The sequence below is a fragment of the Pleurodeles waltl genome, chromosome 10 (assembly GCF_031143425.1).
Source record: "Pleurodeles waltl isolate 20211129_DDA chromosome 10, aPleWal1.hap1.20221129, whole genome shotgun sequence".
Lineage (NCBI taxonomy): Eukaryota > Metazoa > Chordata > Amphibia > Caudata > Salamandridae > Pleurodeles > Pleurodeles waltl.
Window position 1 is genome coordinate 377,501,624 of NC_090449.1, and position 15,193 is coordinate 377,516,816.

The following is a 15,193-nucleotide window of genomic DNA, read 5'->3' on the forward strand; positions in this document are numbered from 1 at the left end:
GCCCACTCCTAATCTAATCAGGGGGGACCTAATTGTCTGGGTTTGCAGGACAGGAGGGAGGTGCTGGGTTGTTCCAAATGTTCTTCCCTGCCTTTGAAGACCTATTTGGCAGCCCTTACCCTTCCTGCCTTTCCATCTGCTGAGGGAAGATCTCCTCCCACAGGCACATTCCTTTGTGTTGTTCAGCCCAGGCTACTTCACACCTCATCAATGCAGCCTAGCCAGGCTGCCAGAGGCTGGCCAATCAGAGCAAAGCACTACAGAGTTGAAGTTGGCAACTTTTTAGGTAAAGTTTAAAACTCTTTACCTGAACAAGTTATATTAAATCCAACAATTGGAAGTTGTGGGCTTTATTAAAACAATTAATGTGACACCAAACTTAAAGTATCTAACACTTAAGGGGACTTTATAAATTAAAATAAAGTCTCCCCATTCTAGCCTATGGAAGCCATTCACTACAATGAGGGAAAAACGAATTTGGCTGTTTTACCTCACTAGGGCTTATAACAAAAATAATTTTTAAGGTCCCTGCTTATAGTTACATGGCACCCAGCCCTAGGGGCACATAGGCCACACCTTAGGGGTGACTTATATGTAGAAATAAGGTAGTTTAAGACTTTGGAACTACTTTTAATCCCAAAGTGGAATTTGCGTGTAACTTTAATTTGAAAGCAGCCAGCAAGGGAGGCCTGCCTTTAAAATGACACTGGGCACCTCAGCAGTGCACCTAAGGGTGCACCACCTATGCTGGGGTCCCTAAACCTGCATTCCCCACCATAAACTAGGGACTTATAGGTAGGTTGACTTAGCCAATTATAAATAGCCTGCTTTGCATACTCATTTTATATGGAGCACAGGCCATGGTACTGGTCAGCAGTACCCAGGGCACCATCGGAGTCACCAACAAAAAGTGAAAAATGGAGGCAAAAAGTTACGGGGCTTCTGCAATCAGCCCTGTTTTCTCACAGAGTTGTACTCAGTTAGGGAGGCACTGAACTCAGCACTGCTTGGCTGAGTACAACTCCCCTCACCGCCATCCTTTCCTTGGTGGTTTCACTGACATGGAAAAGCTGGCGGTGAGGGTGTTCTGGGGACTACAGGCGCCCTCTGTACTGCCCATGCTCATGGCATGGGCAGTGTAGGGTCCCACCTGCCCAGCACTGTCAGAATGTACACTGTCTGCTTTGCAGACAGTGTGTATTCCGAGGGTACTGGTCGGCCTCCTCTGTGCTGCGAGATAGCACTCAGCTCCTTTGGCTCGGCTCCTTTAAGGCTTGTAGAACTGTCCCTGCTGGTTTGACTAGCAGGAAAGCTTTAATGCAGTGTTTCCTCAAGTCAGACTGGCGGGAACATTGTAAATAGGGCAGGAGTTTGCCACTGCCATGGCAGTGGCATGGCATCTTCCCTGCAAGTTTGGCAGTCCCAAGTTGGGACCGCCAATCTGGTAATGAGGCCATTAGTCTCTTTTTTGGAAGTTAAAAGTCTCCAGTGGGACACAAAACTAGAGTCTGTAGCCAATGAGAGTTCCACAAGGCCAGATACCCCTTGGTTGAAGGACTGCTGAGAAGGATTTACTGCTGTGGAGAAGAATGTAGAAGGAGCTGCAGAGAAGGTAGGCTGACTGGTTAGGCACCTTGGACACATAGATAAGAAGGTTTGTCCTTGCCTCCTCTAGGTTTTCAGGTAATTTTTGAGCCAAAAATGTTTTAAGCCCAAAGTTTTGGACTTTGGCTATCTGAGCACCTTTAACACCCCCACCAAGGGTTTAAGACTAAACGGCTCCGCTTGGGTGGGTTGTGACTCACTTGGGTTGCATCCAGTTGCGAGTTCAAGTTGGAGCCTTTTCTGTCCCTTATGCTCTGATCAGGAATCTGGTCAAACAGGCTTTGGAGTCACTCTGGTAGTCATAGGTTCAAGAAGTAGAACAGGGCTCAAAGAGCAGTACAAAGAGCAGTACATTCCTCTGAGGATTCAAGGCAAGTGTTAGGCAACAGGGCAGTCCTTCTGGGTACAGCAACACCGTCTGGTGGAGTACACAGCAGGCCACAGAAGTTCCCTAAGAGTCGTTCTGCAGGTCCAGAAAATGAACTAACAAGGTGGTCTGAGGGTCCTATTTCTATACTTGGTGTCATCTTTGAAGTAAGCGAAGTTTCAAGAGAATTTCCATTGACGTTTCCTAAAGTTCCTGTCTCAGCTGCCCTGAGCCCATGCTGGCTGCATGAAGAATGTAAATAAGTTGCAATTGCCCAGTGAATGAGATCTGTCCTCGGAGTGCACAGAGTAAATTCACTGTCTCTATTTACACAAATGTACTTAGACGGCAGAATATGCCTCCATGCTCCGATGACCCTTATAAAAGAGCTTTGCTGAGTGTTTATTGATAAATTATCCCCTCCTGAGTCTACTGCTGTGCTCTGCAATTATGCTCTCCCATTCTCCTTTTAACTCCACGGTCTCTACTCTTCCCTACTCACTAGCAACTGCCTGCATCTCTTTCTGTTCCAGGGCCTACTTGTTAAACACAACACCCCTCCCCTGGCGGGGACACACATGCAACGGCCAGAAAAAAACACAGCAGACAATGCCTTCTATTATTAAAGAAACAAAAGGGCGTGACATACCAAAACTAAAACCTTAAGAAGACTGGAAACTATTGTCAAGAGAATCTTACAGCAGAATGTATATGGTACTAAAGGGGAAACACGTTCTTTAAAAAGGAAGATGCAGTTTCCTCATATGTCTCAGAAGGCATAGATACAAGGGCCCAATGTGTACTGTGAGTCATGTCAGCCGCAATAAGGCAAATAACACTGACTGTATTGTACGCTCGCCCCTCCTACGCAGTCTTTTTGCGTTTTCTTGCAAAATTTGCAAACTGGGTTTAACATAAGGCAACAGAAAGGCACCCACAGCGCAGTTACCACAGAGGAGACCAAAATATGCGCATTGTCACACGTGGCTCGACCGAAAGCACATGTGTGTGTGAGTTCCAATTAAAAACAAACGCTTTCTTAAAAACATAAGACGGAAAGAAAGGAGTGTGTTTGTAATAGTAATTGTATTGTACGACCGAAAGCACATGTGTATGTGAGTTCCAATTCAAAACAAACGCTTTCTTAAAAACATAAGACGGAAAGAAAGGAGTGTGTTTGTAATAGTAATTGTATTGTAATAGTATTTATATAGCGCTTACTACCCCTGACGAGGCGTCAAAGAGCTTTTCGGTGAGTAGCACGCTACTCTGGAACCCAACAAGAATTAGTGATTGATTAGTATCGGGAAATAACAGATACAGTTTTAGTATTATTATGAGTTAATTTGAGCACGGATATGAGAGTTTGTTAGTTAGATTGACTGGAGTAATGGAGGGGTGGAGGAGGAAAGAAATCCAGAAGTGTTAAATGGGAGTATATCCTTCATTTACTCAACCCAAAGGCTTGGGATGAGTATAGGGGGAAGGAGGAGGGAAGTGTCTGTGGAAGAGTTAGGGAGATCATAGTAGCAGGGTGAGATAAATGAGGGAGAATTTAGTAGGGTTGTGTGGGAGGTCATGGAAGTAGAGTGAGGTTTGGTGAGTTAGATGTGGAAGCGGAGGGAAGAGCTTAGGCAGAGTTATTTAGGAGATGAAAGTAGTAAAAGGGATTTGTGATGAGTCAGAGTGGGAATGGAGGATAGTTTGATAGAAACATGACATATGATGATGGGTAGATAAGTGTGATAAGATGAGAGCAGGAATTCATAGATATCTAGTATAACAACCCATCCAGGAGCCATGCAATGACCCACGAACATGCCAAGCACAGAAACAAACAACATATACACATACATAAATACATATATATATATATATACATACACACACACATGAATACACACACATATGCACACACAATACATAATTAGAACCATGGGTAAATATACTTAGTCAAAACAGGTTTAAAGAGTGTGTGTGTGTATTTTATTGTTATGACATAGTAGCGATACATATTTTCGAAAGAACTATACATAACTAGAAATATACACATAATCAGAAAAAAATATTTATCAACATAGGCATATGCAGTCCATAGTTGTTTGAATATGGTGGTTATGAAGGAAAGAACCAACTCTTGAGTAGTTTTCTGAAGGCAAGAAAGTTATCAGTGGCTCTTATAGTTGGGGTGATGAATTCCATAGTTTGGCTGCTTGAACGGAGAAGGATGTACCTCCTATAGTCTTTTTCTTGTATGGTGGTGTTCTAAGGCGGGGTTTAAGACATTTACATTTGATTAATCAAATTAATCATGTAGTATAATCAAATTATCTGCTTTAAATACCTTTTGGTATGACCGTTTTTCCTTTTTGGTGACCTGTGCAGATCACATGCTAGTTTTAACCCTTAGTTATACTCAACTTATGGATTTCGGAAAGATGAAAGACCTGCTCAGCCATGCTGAGATGTCTTCATGGCTTCAACACAAAACAGCATTATCACGACACAAGGCGGGGTACAGGAGTTGAGGGAGATGGAGCCTGTAGGTTTGGAAAAGTATTTAAACGCCAAAAATTCTAGGATAGAAATGATTGATTAATCAAAGACCAGGGGCAACAACAAATGCTTGCAGCCACCCCCTCCATTCCTAGAGGTCAGACCCCTGCGAGGTTCTGAGTCTGGAATGGATGCTGTCTGCTGCACAGACTGACAACATAACCACAGTGCAGCACTTTTACCCCTTTAAACAAAAAGGTTAATCAATATACCTTTCAACATCACTGTGTAATCAGTAGAAGAAAAATAACATACACAGAAATGGAAAATAGAGAAATGAAAAATAGTGTTAAACATTCTACACTAGTATTAAAGTTTTATAAAAACAAATCTCACTCATCTTCACATATAAATTGATTCATCCACTTCAGAGGCACTCTCATTCTTCTATCCCTGCAAACAATGCTAGGGCACATCCTTCCATGCACCCCATCATCAACCAGGAGGGCTTCCTGCACAGAGCCACTTTCAACTGACATAACTGACCTCTCAACACACACTCCAGCATGTCAACATGATCAGGAACACCCCAGTCACCCTGACACATTTGTCATCCTACAACATGCTTCGCTAAAATTAGGAACAGACTCCTTGTTAACACTCTCAGACACAGGCATGCATTGCACGTTTACGTCACAATAATTTTCACCATCAGGAAAAACAGAAATATCCAACGAGGAATTGTCTGTCTCGTGGTTAACCCTGGTCTCTTATGGACTTGAAAAACTTGGATCACCCTAATCTAACCTATTAGGACTTCCCACATCATCTCTACAGTGTCCTTGTGACAATACAGCCATCCTCTTCAAATGTCACACCTTCATCACCCAACCTAACTGCAAGGAGCAGAATTTCAGCCATTTTGTAAGACTCAAAAAATTGACTTTTGCCTTGTGTACCTTCCAAGCTTTGTTTATCCTGACCCACTGTCCGCCTGCTATATCTGCCGGTCTGGATCCATGCTCATCCTGAGATCACTTGTAGTCATCACGTGCTGTGCAACATGGGCTCCAACGTCATTGATAGTATGTGTACAGCGTCAGCCTCAATTAACCAATCATAATCACCCATCAGCGCAATACAACATTAAAGAAACAAGTATTTGCAATGTAATGGATGTCGTGTTTGCTCGAGTTAACGCTATTAGCGTTGTAAACTAGAGGAGGCATATCAATACCTAGGTGCAGCAGCCGCCGCAGCAAATCTCAAGGGGAGGGCTGACAGGGTGTGGATGGGGATGAGAGAAATTTCCCCCAAAAAAATTGAAAAAAAATGAGCGCGTTCCCTCTGTGTGAAACCCAGCGAGATGGCGCTGCATAGGAAATAAGAAGAAAAAGTGGTCCAGAAACCATGTTGAAAATATGGAGGCTTGTATGTTTTCAGTAGTTTACCTGTGCGCTCGAGGAGGGCTAAAGACAGGAAAAGGCATTAGGGGTGCATGCCTTTCACAAATGAAATCAAGCTAATTTTAAAAGGCAAGCCCAGGAACCAATGAAAGTGACAGGTGTGGCATGGACATAGGTAAAATCCCACAGAGAGATTGCAACAGAGGCCAGAGCGCTTGCGAGCTCGTCCCTAAATATAGGAGAGTAAAGGCAAAATGTTTGGAGAAAGAACCCCCTATGGCTGACAGTTTTAAAAGGGTCCACTTTGTTAATCAGAATTGGTGTGGTGCACACATCAATTTGTTTTTCATTTAGTGAGACTGAGATATCCACTGCAGTAAATAAAGTTACAAAACATCTGTTTGGAGAGTTAAATACATTTACAGGTGAAATGGGTGTTTTTTTGTTATAGATGTTTACGTTTAAGGAGACAAGGAAGCAGTGAGATGTTTTTTTCATTTTTCATAATACACCAAACCTAGACAAGAACCCTTAACAAATTGCGACCTGCGAGCAGTGTAAACAAAATACAGATTTGGTTTTCATTATTTGTCAAAACGTAACAATCCCATTCAGGGAATGGCTTCCATTGCCCTACTGCGGCTTTCTGTCTGGGAGCTGAAAGACAATGTTTAATAGCGCTGTCGACGTTCAACCAATGGTGTGACAGACACGAGTGAATAATAGAAATTCACCAGCCATTTCTTGGCATTTATTTCAGTGTAAGTGTATTTATTTCAAGTAGAAAGTCCAATAGTCATTCATCAAGAGACAAATCATTTTTTCTTGGCAGTGAAGTCTGCAGAATACCCATTTTTTTAGGCACTAAATCTCCCACCTTGACAGGAGTAAGAAAGCATTAAAAGCTTTGATTTAGCTGAATCACACAAAATAGTTTTTCATAATTATCCTTTCCGATGATGTATGCTTTTCTAGTTCTTCCGATCCCACTACTTATTAAAACCAAGGCCTGTATTTTACATCCTGCTGTATTTCTAAATTAAATTGCCATTTGTTGTGCACAAGTTAAACACATTCCGGATATCTTTTCTTCGTGGAGGAGAATAAAATACTTCAGATGTGCTCGCTTTTATAATCTGCAATTTTTGGTTTGCTGAGCATTTGGGGTATATTGTTTGTGTAAATAGGAATACTGTGTCACAGTAATTTCGGACAGAATACAAGAGTACAGGGATTTAGCGAATCCTGGGAAGCAGAAGAGAATGCTGAATTAGCCAGTTTAGGGCTCTAAATTATAAAACGCAAAACCCAAAAGGCAAAACGCGTGGTGTGGCGATAGTGAGAAAGAAATCAAGTCTAGCACAAGGTACTTTGTTGGAAACGTGACTTACATTTTATAATCACTTCATCCCTGTTTATACTGGCACAAAAACCATACTACACCAGCCTACAATACGTAATGAAGCAGTTTTTGTTAGTTTACATGGATTAAAGCGCATAGTCAAATGAAACAGTTTCACAAACGTACATAAAAGGCCCGTGAGTAAAAGCTTTGTCAACATGATAAAACAAATAAAACAAAGGTAAAATAAAAACAGTATATACAGTTGTACACTTTGTGCAGAATTTTGAATACAAAGTACTAATTTGTAGGATTGTCCATAGGTACGCAATGAAGTAAATTATTTAGATAGGCTGAGCTGTGAATGCAAATTTAAAAAAACGCCCAAATCTCATTCAAATCAGTGTCAAGGGGAGTAAATAAGCAACAATCGTGCACTATTATTACACAGGCATATGGCCCTGTGCTAGTCATGCTTAGGTCAGAATTTTCAGTAAAAAAGCATTTTTTCTTTTCTTAATAACTGTGGCACTGTTTGACGAGTTTGTCCAACATCTTACAATGCAAACGTCTGTAGTATCCTGCTGGACACATTCTAGTGTTTCTGCTGAGTGCTGGCTTCCACACTGAACCCACACCTATCCATCACAGGTGTCACCAGTCAGGTGACCCTGCTAATAAAAAGGGCTGGGTGCACGTGCCCTAGGGCAGTTATAGAACCCACTAATACTCTGTCCGTGTCACCTCATTAACAGCATGAGGGCCTAGGGCCCCCAACACCACAATGGCGATAACCCCACGTGCATGCTGACAACCATTTCGTTGTTTGGGAGGGGAAAAACGGTCTTCGCAAAAGGCACCCAACACCCACAGACAGCGTGAAGGCAACTTAGATGATCCAACATGATGGCCACCAGCGTGGGGTCTGGCCACCCAGGCAAGGCACCCTGCAGCCGCCCGCCTGCTATTGCCCCAAAAGGCAGTAAGGACTGGGAGTCCTGCCCAATACCCTGCTGGGCATGAGGTGAGCCCAGAGGTAGAAGGATAAAGCCCTCCCAGCATCGTGTGCCTCCCCCCTCGACAGACTGCCAACGCCAAAAAGGAGGAAAGTGCTTAACAGCACCAGCCCGGGGGTACATGGGGAAAGGCTGTCCACTTCCCCTCAGGGCTGTGGCCACTTCCCGCACTTGACTCAGGTGCCCGCGTGGCTCTGCAGGAGGACTGAGAGAAGAAGCATAAAAAATGAGCAGGCTACCAGCATATAGGCGCGTTACCACGCCGAAGTGGTACCACACCGAGGGATAGCGTGAGTTCCCTACCCCCCACAACAACCCGAGGACAGCTTGTGAGGGTTGGCATGGCCTGCAGCACATGACTGCGACGGTGCATGTCAAGATTGCGTACCCCCCACTAAGCAGAAGACAGCCCGTGAAGGCAAGCATGGCCTGCAGTGCTGAGGAGGCTGCTGCGGCCGTTGCACACCACCAGACTGCCAACCCTCTCACATCAAGTGCCTGCCTCCCCACCGTGAGGCTGAGAGAAAGAAAGGGGAAACAAATGTGAAAACTGTACTTACCTGCAGTCCTGGCCACCAGAGACTGGAAATCACCTGCATCTGCACAAACGAGGCACAGTAGGAGGAAAGACTGCCACAGCCTGCACAGAACAGCATCTAGTGGCCAACCACAGGACTGCACCTGTTCAACAGAGAGACTGTGTGCTGGGCTGAAGAAGAGGCAATCCAGGGGCAAGGGCCTCAAGGGTATTCCGGTGAGAGAGGAATCCCGCAACGTGTCTGAGGCAGCTCCACGACAGGCACGGGGAACCACACGGAGGTCACAGACAGAGACTGGTGACCCAAAGACTATTGCGCTAAGGCCAGAGCACCTGAGACCTGATGGCCTGAGCACACCAACCTTTTAACAACCATGCTTGTGGCTCCATGCGCAACTAGGATGTACACCTGTGGTCAGTTTGTCAACGACGCCTTTGCTTGGCCTACGATAGGTCTGGCATAGTCCACATGGTCCTGTGGCAGCCCATCAAAGGGCCTCAAGGAGACTCCTGTCCAGTGGAGTTCTGGCATGAGAGAGAAGTCTGATGCTGCTCTACCAATGGATGTCTGGTTGCACCAAGGCTTTCAACAATGATGCTTCTGTCATTCAGGTCATCCACAGTCTCTAAGTGGTGTGCCATCCCTAGAGCTGGAATGGTTTCCAGAGATCTTCAAAGTTGACTCCCCATCATTCCAGGCCAGGTAAAGAACCCACTACTAATGTGTCCGTGTCACCTTATTGCAGCATGAGGGCCCAGGGCCACCAACACTACAAAGTCCATCCACTTTGGATTCAGTATAGCAAGTTTCATGCAGATTCATGCAGATTCATCAGGAGGGGGCCAAAAAAGGGGTAAAAAAATTGAATTTCTAATTTTAACTTTCATAAGATTCTTCACTCCTTGATGCAGAACAAAACAGCTGAATGGAATTACAGGTAGAACTTTGCTCAGAGAAGTTCCTTAGATTGGCTTCGGGTAAATCTTTCAGTAGTTTTTCAGAAACAGGGATAGTCCCTCAGCCACCCTCTTTTGAACATATGCATGACACCACTCACCAACATCATCTGATTACAAGACATCACAGTCAACTCCTATGCTGATGACACCCAACTCATCTTCTCCGTGACAGAAAAGACAAACACCACCAGAACCAACTTCAACAACTGAATGACCATGGAAGCAGAATTGATGCAAACTGATTGCCTTAAGCTCAACTCTGACAAGACATAAGTACTGGCCTTCAACATGACCTTCCCATGGGATTCCATCTGGTGACCATCGGAGCTAAGACTCTAACCCACAGATCACAAAGAAATCCAGAGATCATCCTAAATGATAAGCTCAACATGATGGCTCAAGCCAATGCTGTGTGCATCTCCTGCTCCCACATTCTATGCATGCTGCGAAAGATGTTCAAATGGTTGCCTCAGAACACCAGATGAACTGTCATGCAAGCACTCATCACCAGCAGGCTGGACTATGGCAAATCTCTACGCCGTAATCTCCAAACAACTCCTAAACAGACTCCAGACCCTTCAGAATGAAGCTGCATGACTCATTGATGACCTCCCATGCCAGACCCACATCACACTGCACCTGAGGAAGCTTCACTGACAACCCATTCACAAGCGCTGCCAACTGAAACTACTCAGGCACACTTAAAAAGCCCTAGCCAATGGTGCATCAGAATGCTTAAACAGCCACATACACGTTCCCCAACCTAACAAGCACCTTCATTTCTCATCTGCAAAAGTAAACCTCGAGGTTGCTCATTGTCCTATATTGCACCCAAGACATGGAACAACCTCCCTCAGCATAAAAGAGCATCCTCTTGAGTTTTGCAAAAAACTGAAAACCTTCATATCAGTATCTTGGGACCACATCTACACACATTGCCCAAGTGCCTGGATACTCTGTGACTAGTGTACTATACAAATCAACATTTCATGACACATAGCTGAAGGTCATGCACAGTGGAGCTTGACCATTAATAGGAGGTAAAAGGCAGAATACAGTTGGAGATATATATGTTAAAAAATCCTGACATTCACTGACAAAAGGTTAAAGTAAAAGTATTGCTATTTTGATTATAAGCCCTTAATATATGTTTAGAAGTCTTACAATACACAGACAAACCAACATGCTAAATTACTTCATTATTAACATCACTGCTGATATCTGAAATGAATAATCACCCAATAACTCATACCCCCAAGTATTTAATCAATATAAAAAATAGGACTATTCTTACAAATTAACAAAACCAATATTATGTCGCAAAATATCATACGTAATCAATAACAAATTATACTTTACTTTTTTAAAAATACTGTCAGAAAAACAGTTGATGCAAAATAATTCATTACAAAAATAAGGTTTTGATCACCATGCAATGTAAATTTCTAAATTCACAATTCACATCACAAGAAAAATCCAAGCTATTGTCTACAATAATACCACTAGTCTTTGTCACAGTGATATCTTCAATAATGTAATCAATTATGTCATTTAACAAGCCATGAGAGATGTCATACATAAGGTCATAAAGTATGCAATATGAGAGAGTGAGGTTTGTTTAGCTTACCCATCCACAACTGGTGAATTTCATTTCCTTTTAGCTTTTGACTTGTAACCGTAATGTTACTTTAAATGTCCTTCTTTCAGTGAATTCATTTATATATGGAGTAGATTCAAGCATGCTTTCCCTTTGTAGTGCTCATTCTGTGAACAGAATAATTTCTGTTGTCATGTTTTTCAGTTAATGAAAAAGAGGTTCAGAGAAGAAACTAATTTGTCCAAGAATACACCATTAGTTGAAGCGGGAAAACCAAGATTTCAAATAAGATCTCTTGGTCTAACAGGCTGCTTCTTAGAAACTTTGCCATGTATTTTTGCATGCCTTCTTGTGATCTGAAAAATATATATTATAAGCATTCATACAAAGTTCTCATGTGTATGTTTTAGACTAATGGCAAAAAGATTTGTTAGCCGATTGCAAACAATATAATGGAAAACTTGTGGAAAAAGAACAGTTTAAGGTTTAGTAGAAACAAAAAGTCCAAACTGTGAGGTATATTTAGGTATTAAATGGTTTCTTTTTTGTTAGCATTTTAATTTCAATGATGAGGAGATTGCTGGCATGGTCTGCTTGTGTGGGTGAGGGTCATAGTTCGGAAGGCCACCTAGAGTCATTCCATGGGGAGGTGTTGTTCCTGAAGATCAATACCTCAATTTGTTTCTGTGTTTATGCTCAGACACTTGTCTTTCATCCAATCTGCAATGCTCATCCTACACCTGCAGAATTTGGCCCTTGTGGTGGAGGGTTCTTCTGATAGTGAGAAGATCAGTTGGGTATCATTTGCATAAGATATGTTTATTCCATGGGTTCTGATGATGTCAGCTGGGGGGTCATGTAGGTGTTGGATAGGGTGGGGATAAGAGATGACTCTTGAGGGACACCGCAGATGTTGCTTTTACATTAGGAGGTGTAGAGAGGCAGGCGGATTCTCAGGGTTCTTCCAGTGAGGAAGGAGGCGATCCATTTCACAGTGTTTATTTTGGATTATGATGTGTTGGAGACTCTTGATAAGGGTGTGGTGGAATACGATGTTGAATGCTGCTGAGAGGTCGAGGAGGATCAAGGTTACTGTTTCTCCTTGGTCAAGGAGGGTTTTGATGCGGTCAGTGGCAGTGATGATGGTGGTTTCAATGCTGTAGTTGGCGCTGAATCCAGACTGGGAAATGTCTAGAAGGTTGTTATTCTCCAAGAGATTTGTGAGTTGGCGGAGGATGGCTTTTTGAAGGACGTTTGCAGAAAAGTGGAATAGAGAGATGGGTCAGAGCTTTTCATTCTGCTGGAGTTGACAAACTGTTTCTTTAGAGCTTGACTTCACCATGTTTCCATTCATTGGAGAAGGTGCCAATGGCAATGGCTACATTGAAGATGGTGGTAAGTTTAGTGTTGATCATCTTGCGCCCAAGGTAGAAGATGTAATGGAGGCAGGGGTCCATAGGTGCTCCTGAGTGGACAAAGTTCAGGATGGTAGTGGTGTTTTCAATGGTGAGCTGATCCCAGGTGGTTAGAAGGTGGTTGTGGTTTGTCTCTGTGGGAGTGATGAGGCTGAGGACGTGGGTAGCAGTAATTTTGTGTTCAAAGTTATTGTAGATGTCAGAGATCTTGTCATGGAAGAAGTCTGCTACAGAGGCGCAGAGTTCCTGGTAGGGGGTGATGATATTTTCAGAGGCCTAAGGTTTGAGGAACTCTCTGATGACATTGAATAGCTCTTAGTTGCGGTTAACGCTGTCCTCGATGTGGTTGGTGAGGGCATTCCTTTTCGCCTTTTTCAGAAGTTGGTGTTATTGGTTGTGCAAAGTTTTGTAGGATGTTTGGTCTGTGGTCCTTGCTGGTCTGTCATCTTCTCACAAGTTGTTGGCAGTTGGATTTGGTACTTCCTAGTTCTGTGGCCTAGCATCTGGCCTGTTTGGAGGGTCTGATAGGTCTTGCGGGCTTGATGGGGGTGACTTTGCAGGCACAATTGCTGATCCAGGTAGAGAAGTTCTTGATAGCCTGCTCTAGGTTGGTTGATGTGTCCGAGTGCAAGGCGTTGATGGCATTGGTCCATTGGCTCTCTGATATCTTGTTCCAGGTTCAGTGAGAGGTACTGGGAGGTTAGGTGATGGTGCTGCAGGGGCTTGTGATGATGAGTTGAATGATAGCATGGTGGGATTGAAGTGAGTTTGGCAATGTTGCTGTACTTGATTCTACTGCTGGCCGTGAAAATGGAGTTGAGTGTGTGTCTTGTGATGTGCATGTGGTGAGGGACTAGTCAAGTGAAGCCAAGGATGTTCGTGCTTTCATGGAGGCTGGCGGTGTTTGTGTTTTCAGGGTCATCCAGGTGAAAATTGAGGTCTCATAGGAAGATATAGGCCCTCATTATGACTGCCGGGGTCTTTTGCCAAGGCTGCCACAGCCACAGTCACCGGAAGACTGCCAGTGCTGGTCGTCTCCCGACCCCCGTATTATGACTCGCACTGGATATCCGCACCACTGGTGGTCAGTTATTCGGCAGCACTCATTATGGCGGTCAGCGCCGCTTACTCTGTTCCACTGCCAGCACCACCACTCCAGAAAAAGACTGCCCACAGAATTACAACCAGTAATTCTTTGTGGCAGTCTTCTGGTGGCAAGGCGGTGCTGGAGATGGGAGCACTGGGTCACGTCCCCTAACGGATTAGCACCTCGTCGGGCGTGGTAAGTGTTGTCCGCAAGGGGAAGGGGTCGGGGGAGTGAATGGGTGTGTGTGAGTGTGTGTATGCATGTCATGAATGTGAGGGGGAGGTCAAGGGAGTGTCTGAGTGTGTGTGGGCCTCTGCGTAAATGTAGCGATAATGATGCATGTGTGTATGCATGTGGATGGAGAGTGGGGGTGTGTGCATGGTTGAATGCGTAAGGGGTGGCGGGTTGTGAGTGAGTGCATGCAGGTGTGTGTATGTATGTATGTAGTTGAAGGGAAGGGAGATGGTGAGTGTGTGTGTGCTATATATGGGTATGTATGCATGTCTATGGGGTGAATATTGTGAGTGGGGGTGTATCTGTGTGTGATTGTGTGTGTGTGGGTGCATGCGTGTGTGCGGTGGTGTTTGGTGGGTTATCCCGGTGACAGGAACGCAAGTATCATCGGATACCTTACAGCCAGCATTTTGTGGTGATGAGACCACCAGGAAAAAGCTGGTGTTGTCCCAAGTCGCACTAACCTTGGCAGTTAACTGACTCCCGCCGGGCTGCAAGTGGAAACCTCCAGCCCGGTGGGCTGTGGTAAAGTGGCAGGACATGCAGGGATGCAGTGGTTTGGCAGTGGTCAAACTGCCACGGTCGTAATATGGCCATCTGCATCGCCAGTCCTGTGGCGGTGAGACTGTCACAGTGGCTCTGGTGGTCCATGGACCAAGTGGTGTGATGAAATCAGGGATTGCGTTGCAGAAGCTTTTGCATGGACCTGAAAGTCTGTAGGCGAGCGTGCCTCTCATGATTGTTTTGCCATCGGTGTGTAGTTTGAAGTTGAGATGCTCCATTATTGGGGTGATATCTTCTGTGGTGATGGTGCAGTGTATGGTTTTATTGTGGATGATGGCGATTCTACCTCTTGGTTTGTTATTTTGTAGCCATTGGGTATTGCTAAGGCAATGTCGGGCAACAATGTAGGTTAAGTCAGGTCTCGGTGAGGAAGATGACCTAAGGGGTGAAGGAGAAGAAAGTGTCCCAAATCTCGTGGTATGCTTGCAGAGAGATCTACATTGAGCAGGAGGCAATGGAGATGTTCTGGGGTGATAGTGGTTGGCATGGTGGTGGTTGCCGTATGTGTGGATGCTCCAGTGTTGCATGTGAAGAGGCAATGCTGGCAGGTAAACAGTCCTACTATA